The sequence below is a fragment of the Ambystoma mexicanum genome, chromosome 3q, assembly GCF_040938575.1.
Source record: "Ambystoma mexicanum isolate Mex_15411 chromosome 3q, UKY_AmexF1_1, whole genome shotgun sequence".
NCBI lineage: Eukaryota > Metazoa > Chordata > Amphibia > Caudata > Ambystomatidae > Ambystoma > Ambystoma mexicanum.
In genome coordinates, this window is record NC_090926.1 from 1,237,839,341 (window position 1) to 1,237,865,746 (window position 26,406).

Here is a 26,406-nt window from a genome sequence, read left to right on the forward strand (position 1 = left end):
ATTCATGGGTTTTAGTTTCCAAAACCAGCTGTGGCGCAGAGTGGCGCAGCGACCCTGCAGCAGCGCCAGTTACGCCCCCAACCCCTCCCCGTGCCCCATGCACAGCGCACAAATCCCGTACATGGCGCACAGGCCCCCAACCATGAAAACGCCTGTAAAACTCCCCGTGCACCCCTCCAAATACACGTACCCCGCGGCACGGGGAGTGTCGCATGCGATTGGAGCGGGGTACGTGTATAACAGGGGTTCGCGGGAAGTTTCACACGCGAAATGCCCTGTGCGAGTGGGGTACGTGTATTCCTGGGGTGCGCAGGAAGTTTCACACATGATAGGCCCTGTGCCAGTGGGGTACGTGTATTCCTGGGGTGCGCAGGAAGTTTCACACGCAAAATGCCCTGTGTGAGTGTGGTACGTGTATTACTGGGGTGCGCGGGTAGTTTCACACGCGATTGGAGTGGGAAACGTGTATAACAGGGGTTTGCGGGAGGTTTCACATGCGAAATGCCCTGTGCGAGTGGGGTACGTGTATTCCTGAGGTGCGCGGGAAGTTTCACATGCGATTGGAGCGGGGTACGTGTATAACAGGGGTTCGCGGGAAGTTTCACACGCGAAATGCCCTGTGCGAGTGGGGTACGTGTATTCCTGGGGTGCGTGGGAAGTTTTACATGCGATAGGCCCTGTGCCAGTGGGGTACGTGTATTCCTGGGGTGCGTGGGAAGTTTCACACGCGATAGGCCCAGTGCCAGTGGGGTACGTGTATTCCTGGGGTGCGCGGGAAGTTTCACACGCGAAATGCCCTGTGCGAGTGGGGTACATGTATTCCTGGGGTGCGCGGGAAGTTTCACACGCGATTGGAGCGGGGAACGTGTATAACAGGGGTTCGCGTGAAGTTTCACATGCAAAATGCCCTGTGTGAGTGGGGTACGTGTATTCCTGGGGTGCGCGGGAAGTTTCACACGCGATAGGCCCTGTGCCAGTGGGGTACGTGTATTCCTGGGGTGCGCGTGAAGTTTCACACGCGAAATACCCTGTGCGAGTGGGATACGTGTATTCCTGGGGTGCGCGGGAAGTTTCACACGCGATAGGCCCTGTGCCAGTGGGGTACGTGTATTCTTGGGGTGCGCAGGAAGTTTCACACGCGATTTTGCTGTCAGAGCGGGGTATGTGATTTTCGGAGGTTCGTGGGGAGTCCTACACGTGAATTGGCAGTGTGGGTCCTCCCAGGTGTTCCCTCTACACCCTCCATGGCCCCTGCAGGCAGCCCACACCACAGGGGACTACCCTGCACCCCTGGTCATGTCCCGCAGGCAGCCCATCCACCATGGGCATGCCCCCCAGCCAAGCCACATGTCACCTTGCACTAGTGATCACCAACTCATGTTCCCCAGCACCCCCACTCTCCAGCAGTCAGGGGCACCTGCCAGCAGGCCCCCACTCATGTCCCCCAGCACCCCCACCCCCCAGCAGTCAGGGGTACCTGCCAGCAGGCCCCCACACGTTCCCCAGCACCCCCACCCCCCAGCAGTCAGGGGCACCTGCCAGCAGGCCCCCACTCATGTCCCCCAGCACCCCCACCCCCCAGCAGTCAGGGGGCCCTGCCAGCAGGCCCCCACTCATGTCCCCCAGCACCCCCACCCCCCAGAAGTCAGGGGCACCTGTCGGCAGTCCCCCACACATGTCCCCCAGCACCCACACCCCCAGCAGTCAGGGGCACCTGCCAGCAGGCCCACACTCATGTCCCCCAGCACCCCCACGCCCCAGCAGTCAGGGGCACTTTCCAGCAGGACCCCACTCATGTCCCACACATGTTCCCCAGCACCCCCACCCCCCAGCAGTCAGGGGCACCTGCCAGCAGGCCCCCACACATGTTCCCCAGCACCCCCACCCCCCCCACCCCCAGCAGTCAGGGGCACCTGCCAGCAGGCCCCCACTCAGGTCCCACACATGTCCCCCAGCACCCCCACGCCCCAGCAGTCAGGGCATCTTCCAGCAGGCCCCCACACATGTCCCACTCATGTCCCCCAGCACCTCCACCCCCAGCAGTCAGGGGCACCTGCCAGCAGGCCCCCACTCAGGTCCCACACATGTCCCCCAGCACCCCCACCCCCCAGCAGTCAGGGGCACCTGCCAGCAGGCCCCCACACATGTCCCCCAGCACCCCCACCCCCCAGCAGTCAGGGGCACCTGCCAGCAGGCCCCCACACATGTCCCCCAGCACCCCCACCCCTCAGCAGTCAGGGGCACCTGCCAGCAGGCCACCACTCATGTCCCACACATGTCCCCCAGCACCCCCACCCCCCAGCAGTCAGGGGCACCTGCCAGCAGGCCCCCACACATGTCCCACACATGTCCCCCAGCACCCCCACCCCCCAGCAGTCAGGGGCACCTGCCAGCAGGCCCCCACACATGTCCCACACATGTCCCCCAGCACCCCCACCCCCAGCAGTCAGGGGCACCTGCCAGAAGGCCCCCACTCATGTCCCCCAGCACCCCCACCCCCCAGCAGTTAGGGGCACCTGCCAGCAGGCCCCCACTCATGTCCCCCAACACACCCACCCCCCAGCAGTCAGGGGCACCTGCCAGCAGGCCCCCCTCATGTCGCACACATGGTCCCCAGCACCCCCAACCCCAGCAATGAGGGGCACCTGTCAGCAGGCCCCCACTCATGTTCCCCAGCACCCACGTCATGACGATCCTCAATCATGGGCCTCATGGCCACCCATACCACACCCCACGCCACCCCAGCCTAAAGACCAAAACAAGTATTGCATCCACCCACAGAGAAATGGCCATTACATGATACAACCCGAATGGCAAGTATGTACATGAACACATGTCCATCACACACACACAATGGGTGCAAGTGAATGTGAAAACCCATATCATGACATGCATGAAACCAATGAGAGAATACCACACATCAAAGTATGAAACAAAAATGTATTGAACACAACATGAATGTAATGAAAAAAAAAACACTCAATAATGGGAATAAGAAATAAAATGCAGCATGTCCGGAAAAAAATAAAAAATATGAAATCAGAATCCAAAGAACTCCAAATGAAAATGTTTCCAAAGTCTCATTCCAACAAAGCAAATCCAAGTGAAAAAAAAAATATGAAATCCATTGCACCATGGTGAAATAAAAATAAAAATGAGAAACATCCACTGTTCAACTATATACAAATCAGCAATACAGGGTCCATGAGCCCAACAAATGAAATGAAACCTGCAAAAAAGTCCTACCTTATGATGAACTATATACAAAAATGTGATGCATTGTCCAAGCGGCCCAAAATAAACAAAAACAGAAAGGAAACCTAACACTATCTAACTATTTACAATGGCAGCGGGCTAGTCTGACGGCTCACTTATTGATGTCCCGGGCCAGGTCATCATCGAACTCCCGCTCAATGTCCTGGAGGTGGTCCTCTTCCATGGCCCCGAGAGTTTGCAGGGACGATGACATGTTCACCTCCAACTCCCTGCGAATTGCCTCGAGGCACTCGGCCCGCCTCAGGGCCCTCCACATGGAGTTCTCTGCCCTGACCATTGTGAGCTGTGCCTCTTCTGCCCGCTGCCGCTCCGCATCTATGGCGTGGCCCAACCGCTGCCACACGGAAGACACTTGAAATCCAGGGTCCTCCTGGCCAATGCCTGCCCCTCCGATGTTGAAGGCCCCGAGCCATCATTGCTCCCACCATGTTGCTGCTGCTGTGCCTGTGCCTGCGCCCTGGCTCTTGCTGCCTGTACGTCCTCCTCCGGATGTGTCCTCCACCAGCCTGGCCGCTGGGTCATGGGCAGCTCCACAGGGTACCCAGGTGACACATGGGTGGGAAGATGGCATGGAGGACGACCGGCGCGTAGGGGGTTCAGGTGAGGAGGGTGTCGCAAGAAGGTCCAGCACACGGAGGAATCCAGCACCGGTGACCCGTCCCAGTAGGTCAATGTGGTCAAAGAGGCATGCGAGACGGTGTGCAGTCTCTCCACGAAAAGACTGCAGGTCACCTCGCATGCCCCGTTGACGCAACGCTCATCCCCTCCCTGAAAACGGGTCTGGACGTAGGCATCCCTGCTGGTGCCAGATGATGCAGTGAAAGGATCAGGGACAGGATTACACACAGGCACCTCGGCGGCGGCCTGTGCTGCCTCCCGTCCCTGCCCCTGCACTGCACCACTAGCACCAGTGGAATCCCCACCTCCAGACCCCGTGTGTGTCCCTTCCGCGACCTCCTCCTCCACCAAGCCCCCCACCAACCTGGATGACTCCGTACCATCTTCCTCCGTTGGACCCTGTGGCTTCTCAGCTGCCCCTTGTGCTGCCGAGGAGTCCACCTCCGACCTCCGCCTCTTGGACCTACCCTCGGCAGCTGCGGCCTGGGATGCGGAACCAGACTCCTCACTCCCCGAGGAGATGACAATCTGGGAGGGGAGCCGGGCCTTGCGTCTCCGGCTGGTGGTGTGATCCCTGCCGCTGTGCTCCACAGCACCCTCTCCGCCCTCTTCATCAGTTGACGCTGCAGACAGGGAGAGATAAACACAGACATCATGCCACTGTACAATGGACTGATACACACATGACAGTTGCACATGAGTGGCAGTGTCAAACTTCAGACATGGCATCACACTCCACGACACACATTTCATTTCAGCTCACACACATGAGCATTTCCACAGCAATATTGCACCAGGCAGCAACATTCATACACATACAACAGCATGAACAGCCGAAGGTGAGCCTGACATCACATGAAACACAGGGAGTGCACTAGACACACACACACACGCCACCACACTTACATGCATGTCTACATCTCCTCCAACTGTCGCAGTGATGCGATCGCCATACATGTCACATCTGGCATTCAGCCTTCTACATATCAGTGTCACGTGCATCCATGTTGCATCACAGTTGCACACTTGTCAAATACACACACATGCACATGTACACAGAGCAGATACATGCAGCAGGAACCACCATCCATGTGTGACACCACAACCATGCCAACGTACTGTCATGATCTCTGCTTCCAAAAGGTCAGGGTTTTCCCAACTCCCTTGGAAGCAGATCCATAACCCAGGTTCCGAGTGCCAACCAGTCCCAATTGGGACCTTTCGGACCCAGTCCTGGCGCCAGTGGCACCAGGCTCATAAATATGCCCAGTCCCAGCGCTGGAAGCGCCAGGCTCATAATGCTTGGGTGGACTTACCTGCAGCAGACCATGCTGCTTACTTGCCTGCCAGTTGAGCCTCTGATCCTCTTCTGTTTGGAACTACTTTTCCTGTTGGGTGGGGCAGGAGCCACTCCCTAGATTCAGAACACTGGAACTCTTCTGGAAAGCAGGAACTCTTTTCTTACCTAGGCGTGGCTGTGGAAGGAGACACCTAAGCACTACAGGAGGCTATTTAAACCACACCCGATGGATGAATCTTGCTTTGCGTTATTCTGCATCCTCTGCAGCAGAACGCTCATCGTGTCTTCTGCATCTGATCCTGAGCCTAAGGAAAAAGGCTTACCATCCTGAATCCAGTCTTCAGCAACACCTATAAAGACAAGAAAGAACAGGTTAGCATTACGGTCTTCAGTGACAGCTCTTCACTTACCTGGTCCATCGGCTGTCACCAACGCCTCGCGCTGCATTCCGGCATCTGAAAGACAAAGGCTTACCTACTCTTCGTGCGCTCCGGAGGTCTTCACACTGCATTCCGGCATCTGAAAGACAAAAGCTTACCAACTCTTCGCACGCTCCGGAGGCCTTCGGCGCTGCATCCCGCATCTGAAAGACAAAACAAGGTGCGTTTAAAGACATTGGGGAACTTTAATACTCACGTGCCATTACTCCATTCCACATCTAACCCAGTGGGTATTCCGGCACAATGCAGCAGCTCCGAACTTGTACCTGCAAAATAAAAAGACAGTTAGAGCGCATCGTGAAGCAGGCAACAAGCGCTTACTTACGTGCTTCCAGGCGCTTCTATTCATCACACGGGCTCCATCTTCAACTCACTTCAGCCCGTCATCCGCCATCGCCGGAACCCTGCAAAACAAGAAACATCATTACTAAAGACTTTAAAGACATTAGAATTACTCGAAACTTACCGTTCGTGCAGTAAACGACGGACAGCAGTCCTCTGAAGTCAAGAGGCCTGCTCCCCTTATCCAGTGAAGAAACTGGTTACAGCACCCTGCCCCGAGGCAGATGGAGAGCACGGCGTTCACTTACCTAAGGTGAGAGCGTTAACCTTTGGGGTTCTACAGGAGAAGAGAAAGGGAAGAAGAGAGAGACATTCAATAACCCAGTTCCTTAATCCCATATTTTCTATCTGCAGACATCTTACCCTTGGAGTCAGACATACAGTGCACAGAGGTCCAGCCCAAAGAGCCAGCCGTGTGTTACACATCACCTTTGAAGATACGGTATACGCCCAGTCAAGACCGGCGCCTCTACGGGAATCAGGTGAGCGTTACAGAACGCAAAGCCTACCACAAAACTCCCGTCCAGGCGCTATGGAAACCTCGGATACCGACCAGCTAGCCCAGTTACTTGGGGAACTAAGGGCAGAAGTGCATGCAGCCCGTCAGGAAACGAACGCTCTAAGAAGGGAACTGATTATTTCCAAGGAGCGAGCAGATGATCTCGCTAGACAATTGCTACAGTCACAAGCCGGACAGACCCCGTTACCCGCATCTGGGGGAAATCTTCCTTCTACATCCTCTATGAATCCAGTGCAGATCAACCTACCTGGGAATGTACCTCTGGCTCCGCCCGAACGATTTTCTGGTGACCCAAAGAGGTTTGCAGTATTTATCAATCAGTGCCGGTTGCATTTCTTATGCCGGCCAGCAGCCTTTCCAACTGATCAAGCTAAAGTAGCTTTCGTGCTTTCGTACCTTAGTGGCAATGCGGCAGACTGGTCGATCCCTCTAGTAAATCAAGATGATCCGGTCCTCCATGATTTTCAAGCTTTTCAGCTCAGTATGGAAAAACTGTTCGCAAGACATTCACAGGGGCAGGCCTTGGACAATGAGCTTCTTTCATTGCGACAAGGTAATCAAGACCTTTTGGCTTATATTGCGTCTTTCAACAGACTGATAGTGGAAACTCAATGGCCTGAGGACAAAAGGATTACGCTGTTTTATAGAGGTCTACGTGGAGAGCTCAAAGATGTGTTAGCCCAAGTAGTGAATCCCCCACAAGATTGTTCGGACTATATAGACTTAGTCGTTCAAATAGATCACAGACTGCAGAACAGGAAGGCCGATCATTCCAAGTTTGATGCTCGAGTATTTTCCAAACCGCCAACTCCTTCCAAAGGAGTAGACTCCGGGGAACCCATGCAAATAGGGGGTCTGAAAGGTCCTCTAACACAAAAGGAGCGGGAAAGGAGAAAACAGTTGCCATTATGCCTCTATTGCGGAAACTCAGGGCACTTTCTTCGAGACTGTCCGGTGAAACCTGCCAAGAAGGCAGTAGGAGCTGCAGTTACCAAAGTTACAAACTCTGAGCAGGGAAACGACCTCGCCCGACAAGAATAGAGGTCCTCTTGCCGAGCGTGAAAACCAGTTCCGTGACCTCGCATTTCGTGATACCTATGGTCCTCATTAGCCCTGATAATCCGGATCGATTACATGCAATTGAAGCTTACGTCGACAGCGGTGCCATCGGCAATTATGTGGATCATGAAATGGTTTTGAGGATGAATCTAACTCTTTGTCCCAAGGCTGTAAAGGACGTCATTACTACGGTGGATGGTACGGAGATAGCCTCCGGGCCAGTAACCCATACCACTCAAGAGGTGACGCTAGTAAGTCAAGATGGACACCATGAGAAGATCGTGTTCGATGTGATCAAGGCCCCTCAGTTTCAGATTATTCTAGGAATACCTTGGTTAGAGAAACACAATCCTCTGATCGATTGGCGAGCAAGAACGGTCCAGTTTCCAGAATGTGTCTCTACTTGTCACCCTCCACCTGGTGTTGCACTGGCAGCAATTTCTTCAGAGACTCCCCAGTTACCTCCCGAATACCTAGAATACCAAGATGTTTTCCGGAAGGATCAGGCTAACTCTCTACCGCCTCATAGGTCTTATGACTGCCAGATAGACCTGATACCTGGATCTACTCCTCCTTGTAGTAGAATTTATGCCCTCACCGAGCCTGAGAACCTTCACCTTCGACAATACCTGGATCAATACCTGGCAAATGGGTTTATTCGTCCTTCCAAGTCTCCTGCTTCTTCAGCTTTGTTCTTCGTTCCAAAAAAGGAAGGAGACCTTAGAACTTGTATAGATTATCGCTCCCTGAACCAGATCACCGTTAAGAATAGATATCCGTTACCTTTGATCCCTGAACTCCTGGACCAAGTCAGAAAAGCATGCATATATACAAAGCTGGATCTTAGAGGAGCTTACCACTTGGTACGAGTAAAAGAGGGCGATGAATGGAAGACGGCCTTCCGCACCAAGTATGGGCTATTTGAATATCAGGTCATGCCCTTCGGACTTTGCAATGCCCCGGCCGCCTTTCAATATTTTATGAACGATGTCCTCAGAGAGCTCATAGATGTGTGTGTTGTTGTTTACATTGACGACATCCTCGTTTATTCTTCATCGGAATCTGAACATCGGAAACACGTGAAAATGGTCCTCGAAAGATTGCGTCAACACAAACTTTTCGCTAAGTTGGAAAAATGTGTTTTCAACGTGACTGAAGTTGAATTCTTGGGATTCATATTATCACCTGGCGGAGTGCGTATGGATTCAAAGAAGGTCGATGCAGTTCTCAAATGGCCATCACCATCCTCCGTAAAAGGTGTGCAAAGCATGTTAGGATTTGCTAACTTTTACCGCAGGTTTATCCCCGAATTCTCTCGAATAGTCCAGCCCATCACTGCCTTGTTAAAGAAAAACAAACGTTTTGAATGGTCTATCGAGGCGGAACAAGCTTTCCAGGATTTGAAGACTAAATTTATCTCTGCACCAATATTAAAACACCCTCGCCCCGAACTCCCCTACATCGTGGAAACTGATGCTTCAAGCCTTGCCATGGGGGCAGTTCTATCACAAAAGGACCCGGTAACCAATCAGTTGCATCCCGTGGCATTTTGGTCCCGCAAATTCTCGCCTCCTGAAATCAATTACACGATTACTGACAAGGAACTTCTGGCTATCAAGTCTGCCTTTAAGGCTTGGCGGCATTATCTGCTGGGGGCCCGACACACCATTACTGTGATTACGGATCACCGAAACCTGCAATATTTGAAAACCGCAAAAGCCCAATCCTCTAGACAACTCCGTTGGGCATTATTCTTTGCCGAGTTTGACTTCATAATTACCTATTGACCTGGTACAAAGAACGGTAAAGCTGATGCCCTTTCTCGGATGGGAGTGGAAGAACACTTGATCAACCCTAAACCTGTACCAATCATTCCCGAACAAAGAATTCTGGGTGTAATCGCCACAGAATCCATAGAGGAAGTTAAGGATAAAGCCAGGCAACTTGTAACTCCAGCAGACATACAGAATTGGCATCTACAGGGAAAGGACTTTGCAGTAAAGGACAACTTATTGTATTTCCAAGAACGATTATACCTACCCAGCACAGATTTACAGAAAAAAGTAATCTCTTGTTATCACGATTCTTTAATGGAAGGACATCCCGGTATGGCCAAGACCTCAGAAAAGATCAAGCGCTACTTCTGGTGGCCGTCTTGGAAAAAAGATATCAGAGACTTTATAATGTCCTGTGGAGTATGCGCCCAAAACAAGAGTCAAAAGGAAAGACCAGCAGGCCTCTTACGCCCTATTGACATCCCACCTCGCCCTTGGCATACGCTTTCTATGGACTTCATCACCGATCTACCTCCATGCTCCGGATACAATACAATTCTAGTAATCGTGGACTTATTCTCCAAGATGGCGCATTTCATTCCGCTCAAAGGCTTGCCAACAGCAGCAACTCTGGCCCGAGAATTTCTCGAAAACATCGTCCGACTGCACGGTTTTCCTTCGGTTCTAATTTTGGATCGAGGTAGTCAATTTATTTCTCATTTTTGGCAAAGTTGCTGTCGGTCGGCTCAAATTGATGTGAGACTATCGACCAGTCACCACCCTCAGACCAACGGACAAACCGAGAGGACCAATCAAACTCTGGAACAGTATTTACGCTGCATGCTGCAACAAACCGAAAAAACTTGGAAAGACATCCTTTGGATAGCCGAATATGCCTACAATAACTCTGTCCATTCGGGAACTGGGAAAACCCCGTTTTTTCTTTTGTACGGCAGTCACCCTCGAACCTCGGAGTTGGATCCCCTCCAAGATCTTGAAACACCAGCAGTAGACTACCTGCATTCTACAATCACCCAAGCCTTTAAGGAAGCTGTTTCTCACCTTCAAAGGGCTAAAGAACAATACAAGAAAGGAGCAGATCAACATCGGAAGGAAGCCCCTCAATATCAAGTAGGGGATCAAGTCTGGTTATCCACCAAATATCTACCTCTAAAAGGGCCACGCACATTCAACCCAAGATACCTTGGTCCCTATTCCATCACTACCATAGTAAACCCAGTAGCGGTCAAGTTGGACTTGCCCCCGCACATGAAGATACATCCGGTCTTCCACGTCTCTCTATTAAAACCCGTGCAACCTCAAACCCGACTAACTAAATCTCCAAAACCTATCCTAGTTGATGGAGAACTCGAGTTTGAAGTCAAAAGCATTCTGGACTCCAAGATCTCCAAATCTAAACTATTTTACCTAATTGACTGGAAAGGCTACGGCCCCCAAGAGAGATCCTGGGAACCTGCTGAATATGTCCACGCTCCTCGCCTAATCAAAAGATTTCACCGAACATTTCCTGACAAGCCAAAACCCCCGGAGAAGCCCGGTTTGGGAGGGGCCTTGAGGGGGGGTACTGTCGTGATCTCTGCTTCCAAAAGGTCAGGGTTTTCCCAACTCCCTTGGAAGCAGATCCATAACCCAGGTTCCGAGTGCCAACCAGTCCCAATTGGGACCTTTTGGACCCAGTCCTGGCGCCAGTGGCACCAGGCTCATAAATATGCCCAGTCCCAGCGCTGGAAGCGCCGGGCTCATAATGCTTGGGTGGACTTACCTGCAGCAGACCATGCTGCTTACTTGCCTGCCAGTTGAGCCTCTGATCCTCTTCTGTTTGGAACTACTTTTCCTGTTGGGTGGGGCAGGAGCCACTCCCTAGATTCAGAACACTGGAACTCTTCTGGAAAGCAGGAACTCTTTTCTTACCTAGGCGTGGCTGTGGAAGGAGACACCTAAGCACTACAGGAGGCTATTTAAACCACACCCGATGGATGAATCTTGCTTTGCGTTATTCTGCATCCTCTGCAGCAGAACGCTCATCGTGTCTTCTGCATCTGATCCTGGGCCTAAGGAAAAAGGCTTACCATCCTGAATCCAGTCTTCAGCAACACCTATAAAGACAAGAAAGAACAGGTTAGCATTACGGTCTTCAGTGACAGCTCTTCACTTACCTGGTCCATCGGCTGTCACCAACGCCTCGCGCTGCATTCCGGCATCTGAAAGACAAAGGCTTACCTACTCTTCGTGCGCTCCGGAGGTCTTCACACTGCATTCCGGCATCTGAAAGAGAAAAGCTTACCAACTCTTCGCACGCTCCGGAGGCCTTCGGCGCTGCATCCCGCATCTGAAAGACAAAACAAGGTGCGTTTAAAGACATTGGGGAACTTTAATACTCACGTGCCATTACTCCTTTCCACATCTAACCCAGTGGGTATTCCGGCACCCTGCAGCCGCTCCGAACTTGTACCTGCAAAATAAAAAGACAGTTAGAGCGCATCGTGAAGCAGGCAACAAGCGCTTACTTACGTGCTTCCAGGCGCTTCTATTCATCACACGGTCTCCATCTTCAACTCACTTCAGCCCGTCATCCGCCATCGCCGGAACCCTGCAAAACAAGAAACATCATTACTAAAGACTTTAAAGACATTAGAATTACTCGAAACTTACCGTTCGTGCAGTAAACGACGGACAGCAGTCCTCTGAAGTCAAGAGGCCTGCTCCCCTTATCCAGTGAAGAAACTGGTTACAGCACCCTGCCCCGAGGCAGATGGAGAGCACGGCGTTCACTTACCTAAGGTGAGAGCGTTAACCTTTGGGGTTCTACAGGAGAAGAGAAAGGGAAGAAGAGAGAGACATTCAATAACCCAGTTCCTTAATCCCATATTTTCTATCTGCAGACATATTACCCTTCGAGTCAGACATACAGTGCACAGAGGTCCAGCCCAAAGAGCCAGCCGTGTGTTACACATCACCTTTGAAGATACGGTATACGCCCAGTCAAGACCGGCGCCTCTACGGGAATCAGGTGAGCGTTACACGTACATACACAGAAATTCAAACATGTTTGCTACCACACCTGCATTTGCACAGTATGCTTACCAACACATACACCATCGATGTGTCTCACACCTAAGAGGACTCACATGTGGCGGCCTCACGCCCCTGTTCATACACATCCCTATGAAAACACATGTGCAACCTGCACACTACTGGCACACCACCACACGCACAGCGTCCAATCAGTATGCATGTACACTTACCGCTCGACTCCAGACGGGTCTGCCTCTCAAGGACCTGGACGTGGAGCACTGGGCATATGTGTTCCAGGACCCTCATCTGGTGGTCTGCCAGGTGGCCCCGGCGCCCCTTGGCATCCACTGCCTTCAAGAGGTGCCAGCCTTGTTGAGGGTCCTGGACCTGAAGTCCTCCCAATGCTTATTGACATGGTATAAATCGCGGACTGCCACCCCCTCCGCGTTGATGGCAGTCACGATGTCCATCCAGATCCTGGTCTGTCCTTCATTGTTGGCGCACAAACTTCCAAAGAGGGTATCATACTGCCCCAGGACTTGCTCCACCAGGACATCAACTTCCCTGGCACTGAAGCTGGTGGCCCTCTGCCTCTCTGGCTGGGGGTTGCCAGTGGTGCCAGATGGTGTTGTGCCCGAAATGGCAACCCCAGAGGCAGGAGTAGGTGGGCAACTGGGTCCTGGGGCTGGGCTGTGGAGGGATGGTATCCCAGTTGGGAGTCTTCAGTTCCAGCAGGGGTGGTCACAGCAACTGCACCCCTGGCTGACGTGCAGGCAGCAAATAGCAGGGCATGTGGGCAGCAGGCAGTCAGGCAGCAGCAGATGGCAGGAGGGAGCGTGCTCGGGGCTCTGGGGGCAGTAATTCGGCCTTCTGGGCAGGAGCATGGTCTTCCGTGTGTTGTTGCGTGGCCAGCTTGATACGGAGTGATTTGGCACGTGAAAATCTTGCACGTCAGTGTGTAATTCGAGGAAAGGCCCTTCGCGCGTAAGCGCACGTATGCGGTTTAATTGGACCAAAGGCCCTTAGCGTGTAAGCGCTTCTGTGACGTGACTCGCGCGGGCGTTTCCCTCGTGACGTGGGCATAGTGGTTCAGCGCGCGTAGAAAAACTGCACGTCCGCGTGTGGACGTGTGTAATCTGAAGAAAGGGCCTACGCGCGTAAGTGACGTGACGTGATGCGCGCGGGTGTTTCCATCAACACGGGTGCATGTTCATCGTACACGTCCAAAAACTGTACGTCCGAGTGTCAGCTAGTGTAATTGGAGGAAAGGGCCTTAGTGCGTACACGCGTAAATGACGCTGTACGTGTGGGCCGCTTTAAAAGGTACGTGTAGGACCCCATTCCCTTGTACGTGCTTTTCGTGGAGAGCGAGTGGGTGAATTCTGTACTCCTTGTCGGTTCACACGCGATGACTTCACAGCGTTTCAAGTTCGTACTCCCTGTTACCTCTGACAGCGTTCTTTATTTTTTTTGGGCCTGTTTCCTCAAACAGCGTTCACTTCTTCTTTTGTCCCATCTCCTCAGACATCGTACAGTTCTTCTTTTGGCGGGAGTGTTGCCTACGCGCACATGTGTGTTTTTTTCACGTTATTTTTCCAGGCAGACAGTGAGTCACGCACGCATTTACCAATTGTGCTTGCCCCGTGTTTCGCGTACCCCTTCAGAGGTCATTGTAGGCTGCGTGTAACACGCGTACGCTTGATTTTGTGTTTCTGGGTGCCGCAGCGTAGTGCGGGTTCATTTTTCCATGCACCTGGTCTACGAGGGGTTGCGTGCACGTTACTTTTTGTTTTTGGGGTGCCTGTGCGTTGCGTGACCCGTCATCTTCCCCCAGGGGTCACAGACAGCCTTGCTAGAGCACTAGGGTACGAATTCCATCTAGTACCCTACCCCTTTCACCCCCAATTGCGCAGGACAATTGTTTACTGCAACTCCCATACGCACAACAACATCAGTGTCATGGTTGGGAGGCGACCTAGCGGTAAGGGAGGCAAAGGTGGCCAACCTCCAAAAGGTGGGCATTTTAGGGGACGTGGCCAGGATTTGCAGGGTGTCCCTGGACCTCCATGTGTGGAGGACCAATCAGGGACACCCATGCCCCCCCCCCGGTTGAGGGAAACGTGGCTGACACCATCCCAGCTCAGCCCTTGTTGGACCAGCCCATTGTGGCACCTGAGCCGGCACAGGATGACTCCCAGGCTGACTTCCAGGTCAGCAATTCGAAGCCACGTGTGTCGGTGCAAGTAGGTGTCACCAGGCTACGTGGATCTGGGGCAGCGATGTCATCTGCTGCCCCAAGTAGGCAGGGTGGGAAGGCTGCAGGGGCAGCTGCAGTTCTATCCAACCAAGCTCTGAGTCTCCCAGCCGGGACAGTGTCGGTCCTGGTCCATCAAACTGACGTTGCCCCTGCCAACATCACACTTCAGCCAATGCCTGCACCAAGACCTATGGTCATTGTGCCTTCGCACACTCCCAGTACCCAATCCACCTGCGCTTCTTCCCCTACTGACCAGAGCGGTGCAAGCCACTCAGGCTCAGCTCCACCTTTGAAGAAGAGGAAGAAGGTGCTCTGGCACTACAGGCTGCGACCCCACACACGGCTACACAGTCCGGCACTTCAAGGAAGCCTAGCTTTAATGACCCCGAACTTGATTCACGTGTGACCTATGTGTTGGCACATAGCCGCAAAATGTTGGTGACTGCAGGGTGCAAGACCACACCTGGTCAACGTAGGGCACACTGGCAGACCATCGCGGACCACATAAGTGCCCTTCGATTTGTGAGGCACACAGCTGATGATTGCTACAAGCGGTGGAATGACCTGAAATGCAGAGCAAAGAACAAGCTGGCCTCAAATCATGCCGCTACTCTGGTGACTGGCGGTGGGTCTCCACAAGAGGACAACAAACTCACTGAACATGAGTCTGTTGCTGGGACCTTCGTCACAGAGGAACAGGTCCAAGGTGTGGGAGATGTACCTGATTACGATGCATTGTCCGGTGAGTGCCCATGCATGTGTGTGTAATCCATGTGTATGTTGTTTGGGTGACGGGTTCTGATTCAGTGCCAGGTGAGGGTGTGTACTGCTGAGTGTTATGGGTCACCCATTTGCTTCCTCCCATACATTCACGTGCCTTGGATTTGGGTATGACTGTATCCCTTCTGCCCACAGTAGCCTATTAGGCCCACATTAGTGCACTTTACCTTGAACTGTCATCTTGCAACTACATTGTTCAGATTTTGTAAGTGTTCATTCAGGCTGATTGTTTCCACTCTCCCATTTTTGCTACGCATTATTCTGCCCTATTGCAACATATGTGATATGCTTCGGTCATTGTTTACACCATTCAGGCCGATGGAGTATTGGGCTCCAGACATTTTTTGTTAGGGCCTGTTTGCATGTGGAAGATGACAGATGTTTCCTGTAATGTTGACGTGACCAACCATTGATCAGCCCACAATGACTGTGTTATTGGACACTGGATGTGCTTCAGTGTGTGGCACATGCATATTTTGCAACACTATTCAGCATCAATCTTCGCATCATGTGGATGTGACATGGATGTGTGACAGTACTCATTCACTGACATATTGCTGTAGTTTTGTAATTTACCGTGGCTATGCTACATGACATATGTGTGGTGGCATGTGTCATGTATGTCTATTGGACATGCCACTCACAGCCTGATGTGTGATGCCAGTGCTACCCAACATGCTGCAAATGTGTTGCTTTTCCAACTTGCTCTCCCCAGTGTCTTCCTTTTTGACTCCACTTCCAAATCTTTGACAGTGCATGCATGGCAGGGTTATAGTCATGTGGGACATGTGTAATTCATGTACTGGATCTCTGGCTTGTCACGGCCTATGTGTGTGCTATGGTGCTCATGCCTGTTTCCATTTGTTGTCTTTCATGTTTTTGCAGGTGATGACGCACTTGGTGCTGTTGAGGTTGAGGAGATGGTGCACACCCAGGAGGAATCTCAGGAACGACCGGGCACCAGTGGGGGACGTGGTGTGGTGGTGGGTGAACACCCAATGTTACTGCAGACCATACTGTCCAGGGGTGTCTCTGGGTGCACCTCCCCAGACCTCTATTCAGGTGCTGAATCGGATGATGAGACTTATGTGCAGTCGCAGATAAGTGTTTCTGGCAGGGATTCTGTTCTGTCCAACCCACCTGGACCAGGGGTAGAACCCTCTATGGGGATGTCAGTGTAGGTAGGTCCGACTTTGGCGGTTATGGATGCAGGGTCACACTCCACAGCATCTGATCCTGTTCCTGGGCCAGCAGATCAGAGGGGGAATGCAGTCCTGCAGCCTCAGGCAGTGCCAGCACAGCAAGGTGCAGATCGCCTTGCCCCAAACAGGTGTGTGGTGCCCGTCGACGCGGTGGCTGTGCGCCACCAGGCTATACTGTATGGGAAAACTCCATGTACGGTATGGCAACCCAACAGGCAGCATCAGTAGAAATGATGGCTCAGGCAATGGAGAGGGTGGCCACTTCCATTATCCCCCCTGAAAGGCAGATGGAGCAACAACAGCAGGCAACAGACTCAATTTGCCAATCACACAGGGAAGACATGTTGGCGTCCAACAGGGACCGACGGGCGGCACTGGAGACTCTGTGCGAATCCATATCAATAGAGTCACAGGGCCACAGGGAAGCCCTGAGGGTTGAACTCCATAACCTCAGGCAGAGTCTGCTTGAACTTGAGGCTTCCCGAAATGTTAGGGCAGAACAGCAGCTGGAGCAGCTCACACGTTTGCTCTCAGCTGAGCTGCATGCAACACGTGAGGAGACCCAAGCATCACGTGAGGCTATGCGTGCTGAAGTGCAGGCAACCGTGATGTGCTGCATGGGGATCTCCGCACTTTAATCCTCCAGAATCAGACCTTCCAGACCTGCATGCTTGCTGCCATGGAGGACCATACCAGGGCTTTGCATGGGCTGCCTCCCATAGTGCCACCGCCTCCTGATGCAGCAGCAGAGGATGAGCAGAGCGACAGCAGTTCTCCCACAATGGCATAGCCGTGCAGGCCATGAGCCCAAGGAGGTTTTTTTTTTTTCTCGCAACATCCACACAGGTGGGTGTTGGTGTGCACCCTGTCCTCGAACCTCCTAGGTGGCCTCCCCCACCCCCTCTGGCCCCCACATGGCCATTTTTTAAAAAAAAAACGTTTTACAGTGTGTTGCCCTGTGTGGCTCCCGTGGGCGTCCACTGTATTCCGGCTGGGCACATGCAGGCTTGTCCTGAGTTTGGGTTAGATGCTTGGGTTCGTGAGACACACACCCCTCCAGCTTCCCGTTTCCATAGGCTTGCAAAGGGTGTGACCAAGTGACAGTGAATTACACAGTGACGTTGGGCTCCCATGATCTGTGTGGGCAGTCTGTAGTCAATACTGTGTAGACATCCCTAGTGGATATTGTTGTTGTATTGTACACTGCATGGTGTATTGATATGTGCTTGTGCATCCATGTCTTCCTCAAAATCTGCAGGTTCCTTCCTCATGTCTTCACAAGGCCGTCTACTTTGCAGATGCAGTTAATGTTGTATGCAGTACACAGACATTTGCGTGGCAGCAACACTCTACAGTTGGAAGGGGTCAATGTGCTGGCATATTCAGGTTGTAAGACTACCACTACTTGAACTTAGTACTGTCATGTTTTTGCATTTTTCCATGGTGTGTTGCAGCATTGTGTTGGTGGTAAGTATTTGATAAGGTGTGCTGTTAGTTATACATTTCTGGGAGCATATTGTGTGTGGGCAGTTTCTATTAGGGACAGTGTACTTTGTGACACTTTGTCATGTCTTGTGCATTGCTTTGTTTGCTTTCACATTGCATGACATGCCATGGTGTGTTTGGTGGTGGAGCTGGGGAGGGGTTGGGTGACATGGCACTGTTCTCATGTTGTATTTAGCAAGGGGGTAATGAATTTAGCAGCATAGATGTATGTATTTTGATGACACAGCATTGGTGGTGTTTGGTTAGGTAGGGATGCACACAATGTAACACTTCCAGGTGACCAATCTCAGGATGGTATGGTTGTGACAGTTGAGTGTCCCTTATGTCATCATCATTGATTGTCTGCTGGTATGTGTCAGGGCTGGGTGCACTCCACAGGGTAGTGATTTTATGTGAAGTAATTAGCCACCAGCTGCGTACGGGCTGCCTCACCACGTGCCCTTTCCCCTCCCATGCGCAGCGGGCTTGCATGTGGTTGGGGATGTGGGTGCACCACCATGTCCACCAGCATGCCCCGGCGTGTTGTAACGTTGTGCAGGACACATGCTGCCACTATGATCCTGCACACTACTGGGGGAGCATATAACAGCTGCCCACCAGAGCGGTCAAGGGAGCGAACGTGTGACTTGAGCACTCCGAATGTGCGCTCCACTATGCCCCGGGTTGCAATATGGGTTGTGTTGGATCTTACCTCGGGTGGAGTGGTGGGGTTCCGAATTGGCGTCATCATGTGGGTGCTCAGAGGGTAGGCACTGTCCCCTGGGGAGGTGGTGATGGGTATCATTAGTGGGGTTGTGACATTACTCAGTATCTGACATGCATGCATGTGCAGTGGCATTTATACTCACCAAGCAGCCATGTATCGCCATGTATCACCATGCCGCCCAGCTTCTAGATCCCGGTTCAGGGTTGAGATTCTGTAAATGAAACTGTTGTGGGTGGACCCTGGATAGTTGGCATATACTGAGGTGATGATTCCCTTGGCATCACATACTACCTGCACGTTGATGGAATGCCAGTGCTTGCGGTTTCTATAGATGTGCTCAGATGCCCTGGGGGGACGTAGAGCCACATGGGTGCAATCAATGGCACCTAGCACTTTGGGGAATTGTGCCACCCCCTAGAAATCCTGGACGGCAGCCTGCCTTTCTGCAGGTGTTCTGGGCAGGTATATGTGCCTGCAGACTGATGGGCATGCAGTCATGATGGCCAACACCTGGTGTAGGCAGCGTGACTGCGTGGCCTGTGTCACCCCCCCCCACTATAGCACTTGTCCGCTGAAATGATCCAGTGGCCAAGAAGTGCAGTACATTGAGGACCTTCTCCAGGGGGCTGAGTGCTTGGGAGCACAGGGTGGGTGATGTGAGGTCATCCTCCCACTCACTCACCAGGTTGAGTATTATGTGAGGTGGAAACCTGTACCTCCCATACACCTGGTCATCAGGCATCCCAAAAAGGCTGGTTCTGGGTGTAAAAATTCTGGGCCTGACTATCCTCCTCCTGCGGTATCCCACGACCACTGCTGCTAGGAACGGTATATTCATCTTGGCGTCTGAGCTCGTTTGTTGTTTGCGCGCACTTTTATGCTGTGCCTGCTTCCTGCTGGCGTACGTGTTTCCGGATTAGCGCGTCTTTTTTGGTGCACGCATTAGCCCCGTTCAATTCCATGAATGCGTGTTGTAGACGCGCATGTGGGCATTCCGCGCATTTGCCTCCTGTACTTCCCTGTGACGCCCACATTTTCACGCATTATTCCCCATTCAGCGTGTTACGCCCCCTGTTCCGCCTACTTTTGTTGTGTGCACTGGACTATGTGCGCTTAGCGCACGCTGTTTGGAGACGTGTGCGCCAGCGTGCGCCATGCAGAATTTTTACGCACATCCAGGGATTTACACGCGCACGGGTTTCCATGAATCGCTGTGCGCGGTTTTCGCACTTGCACTGCGATTCGCACGCTTGCGCCGAAAATTTCAGCGCACATTAATTTCATGAATCGGCCTGTCTATTTCAAGACTAAGAAATACCTCCCACCATCCCCCCTCACGCTCAAGATACGACTTGAGGCCCAGGCCTGCCAAACTACTCCTTTGAAAGTGTGCAACTGTACTAATATCGCCCTTTGCTTTACTGCAGCGGTCCTCCATAGTGGTGCAGCATACCCCACTTTCTAACAGCGGTAGGAAGCACCAGACATGAGACCGCATCTTAGTGCTATATAAAATATCACAATAATATGGGGTGGTCTCTGCCCCGGCCCTGCTGGCCCAGCCAACGCCCATGGCTCCACAGGCGATAGTCAAGTATGTTGAAAAAACAAATAATGAAACGAACGGCACTGCCACGTAGCCAACACAAACTCTGAGAATTATACTGTAGTGTCCGCTTGCATTGCCACAAGCTTATTCATCTACACCATCAGCTAGCAGCTTCCTTATCACTACACCGGCCATCTCCCATCCTAATTTGGTGTAATGGAATCTTACACTACTATGCTAACTAAGCATAATTCATCCTGAAATTTCTCTGCAGAATCTGACACTGCTTTGCTAAAATGGGCATAATGAAATCCATCACTGCTGTCCCAATTCTGCATGTCCTTGAGAATGAGGCAAGTGCTGGCAATGGGAGGAGTACTTGGGATTTTAATAACAAAACGTTGAGCGTGTGCAGGATGCAGCCTTTAATAGAATGACCTGGCATGTGATAGCAATGTCTGGCAATATGATGTGGGGACCAGAGCACCCCAAGCCAATGCCTGACAAATGAAGGTGCACCCTGGGCATGCAATTACAATAGATGGCTAATGGTGCGAGTACCGGAGGATAGGAAAACAATCATCAAAAATGGTGGCATTGCCAGTGCTTGCTATACTATGGTTTTTCTGCGAGAGTATGTTATGATAACTTTTACTAATAAATACTTTGAACTGTAAACAATGAAAGCATTGAAATAGATAAAGTCACTATAAAAGGACTAAATATATCGCAAGACTCCCCAAAATAGGCCCAAGTAATGCAACCCCTCGGATATATCATAATATCTGCTATAATGACTGAGGTGTCTAGCTTAGACAATCGCGTCAGCCTAAACACCTAGCTGGGTTACCCTCTCTCAACCCCTAGACTGGGCCATGCACATGAGTACTCTCTTGTATGTCTCTAACCCTGTTTACCACCGGGATGAAGTCTAAGCAGAACTACACACATGTAGGTTTGCACGCACTACCCCACTATACATAGGCCTGGATAGCACGATCCCCTTGTAGGCATCAGCATCAATGACTTCAGGCTGGAGACTGAACCGCTCTGTACTCTTGGTTGCAGCAGCCGAGGCCGCCTAAACAACAGCACATCCTTGTCTATGCTGCACATTCTACTTTTTCAGAACTTTTCACCTCTTTAGCCCCTTGTAGGCCATACATGTGTTCATGGTTGACCCTGTCATATGAAGCACGACACCTTTTGGGGTCACATACTCGCAGGACGCTCACAGCACAGCTTTTAAAGCCGCTCAGCCTCACAAAGCAGTTGTACGATCTGGTAGCCCTTTCTCAGGCGGCCTTGCACGCTGGCCCGATTTGGCATTGGGAATTTGCTGGGAATGCTGACTGTGTAGAAGTGCAGCACTGACTTTGCCCTCTGTGGAAGATCTGTACAGTTTTGGATATCCTGGCTAGTGACTTCTTCTGGAAGCTTAGGAGTAGGCTGTGCAGCAGTGCACTGCGCACTCGAGTCGCAGGGGCATGTGCAGTTTGTTCCCCGGCCTGTGCATGTGATGCTCCAAATGCGCAGGCGCGGGGGTTGGGGGACGCACAAGTGAGCTGCAAGCAGCCGGGGGTGGCAGAGGGGGGCGAGCGAGCTGCAAGCAGCAGAGTTGTTGTTGCTGTAACAAGAATCTTTAATAGTACCCGCCGCTGCTGAACTGTGTGCAAACTTCAGAGTCTGAAGGTTGCACGCATCACTGAGAGAGAGACACACCAGAGAGACACACAAACTGAGGAAAACTGGGGGGGGATAAATGCCATTGTATCCCCCCACTTAAAATGTGACCCCCCCCCCTGTCCACCCCATGTCCTACGCCCATGCGCAAAGCTGCCTTAGCCCGTCTCGCCGCACCACCTCATGCTTGATCGGTGCCTGATTAAAACAGAATATGGCAATGCAAATGCAAGGCGCGGAGGTACGGAAAGTTTGGATATTGCCAATGTCGATGCCCTGGCCTATGCCCGCGCAAGTGACTATTCCAGCTTCCCAACTCCGTGAAGCGTACACCCCCGTGAACCCTTTCACACCCGGCTCGATCCTCTCCGTGAAGCGCCACACCCCCGTGAACCCTTTCACACCCGGGTCGATCCTCTCCGTCAAGCGCCACACCCCCGTGAACCCTTTCACACCCGGGTCGATCCTCTCCGTCAAGCGCCACACCCCCGTGAACCCTTTTACACCCGGGTTGATCCTCTCCATCAAGCGCCTCACCCCCGTGAACCCTTTCACACCCGGGTGATCCTCTCCGTCAAGCGCCACACCCCTGTGAAACCTTCCACAACCGGGTCGATCCTCAGTAGCTGCACACATTTGACACTAGTGAATGATGACAACTTTTGTTGAAAGACACAGGAGCTCAATGATGCCAATGACTCCTTATTCCCATGCAGAAGAAAATGCCTGACTCCCAAAAGGCCTGGGCAAAAGGTGCACTTGCAAGTACCCGCCTACCTCCCCGACTACCGCTCTCACTGGACATACGATTCCTCACTTATCCATCACAATTTTACCTTCTGACCTTTCCTTTTATAATCCGTATTGGGACGTTTTAGCACCATCTGGGCACTATATTCAATTGACACTCCGTGAATGCGCCATCTTTCACCTCGGCCCACCTACAGCCCCCATCTCTTAATCTTACCGGGACGGAGACCCGAGATCAGGGGAGTTGTTAGGTCTGGAAAAGACCCGGGGCTAAGCTGATGTCGGAACTGTTGGGACTGGGGGCTAGCTAGTCTTTTGGCTGTAGCTCTTGAGATTCTATCTGGGGCTACAACCAAAAGATCAGGGTCTATAGCCCCCTTAGCCCCCCCCCAGCAACGTCCCTGCCCGAGATGTTCCACAAAAACAGCAGCCTGAAAACGCCTCCATGCCTTGTATGAGCGCCTTATAACTGAAATAAATGAATAAATAAAATCCACAGCAAATAATGAGACTTCAAACTGTGAGACGCCCATTTTCTCTCCCGCCCAGTCCACATGGAGTAACTATACCAGGAACTACCTCGAGTCGGGTGACGGTCCACAAGATCCCGCACAAGATAAAGCAAGGCCCGGGGGTGCCGATACAAGGCCCCCAGCGCAAATCTCTCCAAAGTGAAGCACAGTCCAGAATAGTGAGCGCCCAACAAGCAGGTGTGTCCAGTGTCCCTGCACGAGCTGCCAAGCTGTGGAACTCCGTGCCCAACACACCTAGAGCTGAACCATCCTTTTGGTCCTTCAGAAACAGGCAAAAGCTTGGCTTTTCACCCAACAAATCTACCTTTTAACCCTTTGCTCAGTGCCTTGTTTGTAACCCTGTAGTTTATCGCCTTCTGTATCCTCTCACTATGCCTACATACGTTGCCATTGTATGGCATGATTCTTGTGGTTTTCCTCATCTTACCCCGTATCCCTAATTCACATTGTGCCTTCTGTTTTGTTTCTGTAACCGTCACGCACGTTACGCGAGTGTAAGTGTCCAGATACCGAGGGTTAGGTGCGCTCTATAAATAAATAAACTAAACTCTACTGAATTGCATTGTCTGACAGACAGCAATGAAAATTCATACAATCGGTTGCTATGCTGTATGGAAAGGGGAAAAGCCTACAGCCCGGGCTGCACCTCTAAGGAGGCCCGCCCATAAACACCAAAAACATGGAAAGGGAGGAAAAAAAATGGCACGCTTTGCCTTGAAAATCGAGGAGGCACACCTCCTCGATTTCAAGTGGAAAAAGCACCGCGTTTCCGCATTTTTGGGGACGAGCATGCGTACCAAAACTATTTGTGAGTGCCAACACCAGGGTTGCAAGCCACATCCACATTTCCACCCAACCCTGAAGTGTGCGGGAACGTTCCAGCAAACCCGTCCTCGTTTCTTTACTTTTCGTGACCAGGTGTCCCGTTCTGGGGATTTGAACCCGGGCCCTGCAGATAACGCTCTGGCGCAGTTAGTCGATGGAGTTGGTTTATTTGAATAGTCTGCCTGAGGCATAAAGGAAGCCCCCCCCCCCCCCAGAGGCGGTCTGCGAATTGCTGCAGGTGCAGACGTGGGTGCAGGTAATGGGGGGCGGGGGGGTGTCAGTGGAGTACTGTGGGTGAATGGCAGGGAGGCTGCATAAAGGGAATGCTGTGGGCGGACAATGGCATATTTTCCACACATAACTTCCTCTGTCTGGAGCACCCTTCAGAGGAATCTGCGCCTGAAAACACACCTGTTTGAATAGCTGTTCACGAGGACTCCTAATCGACACATGAGCTCGATCCTTGTGTAAATTGTGCTTACCTTTTCTGTATTGTCTCTGTGTGCCCACGCCCGGGTGCCTGTCAGGCTTTCGGCGTGTAATAAAACCATATAAAATAAATAAATAAATGAGTGGTGCCTTCCAAATGCCTTTTTTTCACTGCTTCTAGTCAGTCTTGCCAGAAGTATTGTATTAAAAGAACCACACAAACAAGAGGTCCACCCACATACATTATGTTGTGGCAAACGATGCACACAAAAGGATGTGTGGCGGGCTGTGGTGCGCGCGGTGTGTTTGCGCAGATTGACGGGGGCCTTTTTATTCTTCTTGCATCGGTTGTTTATGATAGGTCCTCTGTAGGAGGGCTTCTTTGCACGAGACGGCACTTGCACTTTTGGATGCATTTTCTGCAGGTTTTTCTTCATTGTTTGAAACATAGTTTTAATTCAAAAATGATGTTGAATTAAATGTGCATTGGATCTTATGCGCACAATATTTTTTTGTTTTTTTAAACAGCCTGGCGGGAGAAAGGATGGACGCAGGTATGGAGCTTGAAGGGGGGTTGGGGGTGATGGTGAGGAAGAGGGGGTCAGAGCAGAGGGAATATCCTTCCACTACTTTTTTTGTTTTACATTTCAACCCCTCCACCTACTTTTTAAAGTAGAAAGACCCCAACCTCTGTGAACAAGTAGGAAAATTAGAAACCTTTTCCCCATTCTGCATGCAACTACTACTTTACTAAAGGTAAAAGCGTATTAACATTTGAAAAAAAATGGATTAATGGAACATTATTAAAATATAATGATAAAAAGCATTTCAGGAGTCCCCAAAAAAAAAAAAAAAAAAAAAAAAAATCTAGTCCTTTTTTGGAAAGAACAATTGAAGAAGAAAAAAAAAGCTGAACATAGTACAAACCCATTTACTTTTTTTAATACCAGTGATCCTGATTTAAAAAAAAGGAAGCAGCGAAACCGACAAGCGGAATTCGGCCGAGTGAAAAGCAGAGCAGTGAGAAAGTGCGGGATGTTAGTGCTTACGAGGAAATGCATTTAGGGGTGATTTTGAAGATAAAAGGTTGTTTGGGGGGTAACCAGATTTAAAGTATTTTAATGGCACGAATGAATGAAAGTTATGAGGCGGCATTGGGGAAAATGCAACTGTTGGGCCTACTGATACTGGCACAGTTCCAGCATGGCGGGTACCAGCTAAGTCCATGGAGTGGGCCAAGGCCACGGCTACCCGGTGCTTGCAGGCCTGGCCCGGAGTATACAAGGATCACATCAGAAGTATGCAGTGCTCCGGCCTGTATAGGAGAGACTGTTCTTCATCCATTAACACACTATGGGCCTTTACATACGGGCAAGAGACCTGCAAAGTGAAGCGGGACATTGCGGCGCACTGCTGGCCGTTTCGGCACATGTTCCTTCCAAGCACCCTATTTGTGCATTTCCATTTACTGAAGGCCGAGTGTTTGCTTAAATATACTGGCCCTCATTACAACACCGGCGGTAACCAATGGCGCATTAGCACCATGGTTGCTGCCGGTATTGTAGCAAGTCTGCCATGGTGCAATGAGGAATTACCACCCCATTCCAAGGTTGGCCGGGCGGTAATTCCCCATGCACCATTGGCCCTTCCCCATTCCCATTCTTGCCCCATAGGGCTCAATGGGAGTGGGGAAGGCCGTAATTACGGTACCGCAAATTGCGGTACCGTAATTACCTTCAAGGACCCTTTGCGGGTCCCTACTTTAACGGCTGGTCCAGACCAGCCATTAAGTTCGGGAGCCTCAAAGGGACCTCGTAATT